The 3679-nt window shown below is 42.5% G+C and overlaps 1 pseudogene; it reads left to right on the top strand.

Annotated features, from left to right (window-relative positions):
- Positions 1 to 285: 285 nt before the first annotated feature.
- Positions 286 to 475, top strand: LOC122120602 (annotated as a pseudogene).
- Positions 476 to 3679: the final 3204 nt, after the last annotated feature.

The raw sequence follows: 3679 nt of genomic DNA, 5'->3' as shown, positions 1-3679 counted from the left end.
CCTGACCTAGCTCCTAATGAACAGCTAATTAAACTTTCTGTTCATCAGCTTCTTCCTTTTTCAGGTAAGGCTAACAAAAGTAGTTATGTAGGGTTACTAAAGAAGATTAAGTCTATGCCTGACATGGAATTGTGATCTATGCCTGATGTGGAATTGTGATTTTTTTTAAAAATCACATGTCTTCTGTTTTTCTTTGGAAGTTTCTCTCATTCTGCCTTGCAGAGAAGCCTCCTCCATCTGGCAGATTCCTAAATAGTCCCAACTTAGAATTCCCCAAATGAGGAGCCAACATGGATACCCTGGATCTCACTCTCCCTGGGCTCTGTCCTAGGGCACAGGATTCTGTCCATCATGTACAGTACTTTCCCCAAGTGTTGGATGTGGGGCTGGATTTTGTGTCTGAACCTGCATATTCTTATGACTTCCCAGAGTCCTGTGGACAATGACTGAGGAGATAAAACCTGCAGGACCAGGCCGGTACCTTGGTGGAGGTATAAACTGGTATCATCTATGTCTCACTATTTGTATAGTTACAGAAGTCATAGAAGAGTTTTGTTTAGTTTTGCTTTATTCATTTATGAATACCTTGTTTTGCAGAACTCCAGATTCCAAATGATGGCTTTGGGGAGAGAAGAGGAATCACATTGGAATGTCGTCCATTGAACTTATAACCTGGTTTGCAGTCCTTTCATCATAGTGGATATTGTAGTGTTTTTTTTGGGGGGGGGTCCGGCTGTGGGGCCTGAACTCTGGGCCTGGGCACTATCCCTCAACTCTTCAGCTCAAGGCTAGCGCTCTACCACTTGAGCCACAGTGCCACTTCCTGCTTTTTTCTTTTTGCTTATGTGGTACTGAGGAATCGAACCCAGGGCCTCAAGCATGCAAGGCAAGCACTCTACCGCTGAGCCACCTTCCCAGCCCCAGTAGTGTTTGTTTTTTAAAGGTTATGAAAACTTCTCCCATATTTGAGAATGTTTATCCCTAACAGGTAATTTTTGAAATTCTGCCATGCTAACATTTTACTAGTATCCTTTTTCCAGCCATACTTGGGTGGGTGGATTGTGGACAATGGTGAATTCTTAGGTTTTCTACAGTGGCCGGTCTTTCCTACTGTAAATGCTAGACATCTCTGAATAAACTTGAATTGACTAAAATAAATATTCCCCAAAGGAAAAATTTCTCTCAGTCAGTTTACATGAAGGTTCAAGAAAGGTTCAGACAGCCATTGAGTCATATGAGTTCACACCTGTAATCTTTGACTCATGTCAAAAACCACACATAATTACCAGAAAGATAGACTAGTCATGAGGCAAAGATGAGGAGAGGCTCTACCTTGAAGAAGAGACTCAGTATATGAGCAAGTGTTGGATATTTTAGCTAACTCTCTTTGGAGATATGTTCTACTGGATGGTGATTGTTGTAGCTGCTATTAACTGTTTGTGCAGTTGAATATTTACCTAATATAAGAGATTGGGTTCTCATTTGCTTTCTACAACATTACTAGGAAGTGTCATGATCATCATTGTCATCATCATAATCATTATAGTATGAATAACTCCTCCTCCTTCTCCTTCTTCTTCCTCTTCCTACTCTTCCTCCCCTTCCCCTCCCCCTTCCCCCCTCCTCCTTCTCCTCCTTCTCCTCCTCCTTCTTCTTCACACTGGGGATTGAACCCAAGATCTCATGTGCATGCTAGACAAGTGCTCTAGCACTGAGTGATCGTCACAGTTCCACAACTTGACATTTTTGTGACCTTTTTAAATCATTTGCCCCTTCCCTAGAGAATTGTAAGATCTATTAGAGTAGAGTCTTGGTGGATTCCTATATTCCCAGGGGCTTAGGATAGAGACTCACATTGAGTGCTCAAAAATGCTTGGTGGCATGGAGTATCTAACGCAGCAGCCCAGGCTCTTGTAGAAAGCTTATGGTGGAGCAATCAGTCAGACTCACAGGGATTTGTTCCTTAACTACCTTTTTAACAACTACTTAAGGAGGAGTCAGTATACAGTTTTCAGAGTTAAAAAAAATCTATTTTCACAGTGGAAATACAAATATCTTACCCAGGAAGTAACATATTGAGCACATCAATAGCCACTATGCTATAGGCAGAGAAAACATGCATCTCTCAGCATGAAGATACTCAGCACAGGCCAGGAACGTTGACTGGGGAATTGGGAAGGTATGGGAGGTTAAGGAATGCTTCCATGAATGAGTGACAAAGTCTTCAACATGGGACTTTGCTGGGAGATGGGGGACATGCTGAAGGACAAAGACTCTGGAGGGCAGAGGACTCTGAAAGGGAAGGGCGAAGAAAGGGACAAGAGGGAAGAGCAGGTGGCTTCTGGCCCTGAACTCCAACTCCTCCATGATTGCCTCAGTTGGAATGAGGCTAATCTTGCTTGAAGTACCATCAGGGCTCCAAGCACTTGCCAGAAATAGTGATGAAAGAACTGGATGGTCTTGTCTAGCAGCACATTTTGAGGCCGGTTTCATGAGAAGAAGGCATCTGTTTTATGCCAAGTAACACATTCTCTTGGTTTAGAAGGGGGTCATTCGTACAGCTATGCAGTGAGCAGGCCGTGGGCAGGGAAGTGTGTGGCCTCCCAGTAAACTTTCCACTGTGGATCAAGACATTGGAGGGGAAGTGATGAGCAGCAGTCACTTTATAAGTTATAAAATGAGCAAGTTGACTATCTGGAAGATCAGTGTTCTAACATCTCCTTAAACCACTCACTCCTTAAAACACCAGATCCATGACCAAAACTGTGATTATGTTAAGCAAGCCTATCTGTTTTAATGGGAAAAATGCAACTATACTTGCACATTTATTTTCATTCCACAAATACTATATAGATATAAAAATTCTTGGTGTGAGTTGAATTCCTTATGCTTCTTTCTCCACATTTCTCAGATATCTGCTCTTCAATCATAGTTTTCTCTTTGCAGATAATCGTAGAAAGAGCAAAATGTGGGGGGGAAAGGAGAAAAACGACTGAAGAAGAAAGAAGAGGAACAAGACCTGGGAGCTGATCCCAAGCTTTTTTGCTGAAAGCTAGTACTTTCTCACTTGAGCCACAGCTCCACTTCCAGCCTTTTTGGTGATAATTGGAGACAAGAATCTCAGGTACTTTCCAGCCCCATCTGGCTTTGAACCATGATCCTCAGAACCCAGCCTCCTAGTAGCTGGGATTACAGGTGTGAACCCAACTGTTGAGAGCCTTTTATAGCTCAGCTTTGATTTCAGCTGAATATTAACATAAAAGTTACACTGCTATTTCTTTTTAAAAGACCATGAGAGAATTACTTTGTAGGTTATTAAAGAATTGTGTGGACTTCTTAAATATAATTGATCAAATGTAAGGAAAAAGTGAGCAGACAAATCGATGAATTTCATCTCTAATTAATCAGCAAAAATCTAGAAGTGAAGGTGCAGCTCAATTGATAGTGCCAGTAGTGAGGGAAAAAATAAGCCAAGTGAGAGTGTGAAGCCCTCTGTTCAAGCCCTAGTATTGGCATGCGAAAGAACCAAAGAAAAGAGGGGGGAGGGATGGAGGGAGGGAGGAAGAGGAAGAGGAAGAAGGAAGGAAGGACAGAAGGGAGGGAGGAAGACAGAAGGGAGGGAGGAAGGAAGGAAGGAAGGAAGGAAGGAAGGAAGGAAGGAAGGAAGGAAGAGAGGGAG

This window comes from Dipodomys spectabilis, unplaced genomic scaffold (assembly GCF_019054845.1).
Source record: "Dipodomys spectabilis isolate Male_0828 unplaced genomic scaffold, ASM1905484v1 ptg000004l, whole genome shotgun sequence".
NCBI classification, from domain to species: domain Eukaryota; kingdom Metazoa; phylum Chordata; class Mammalia; order Rodentia; family Heteromyidae; genus Dipodomys; species Dipodomys spectabilis.
This window is presented reverse-complemented; position numbering and strand designations above follow the sequence as displayed.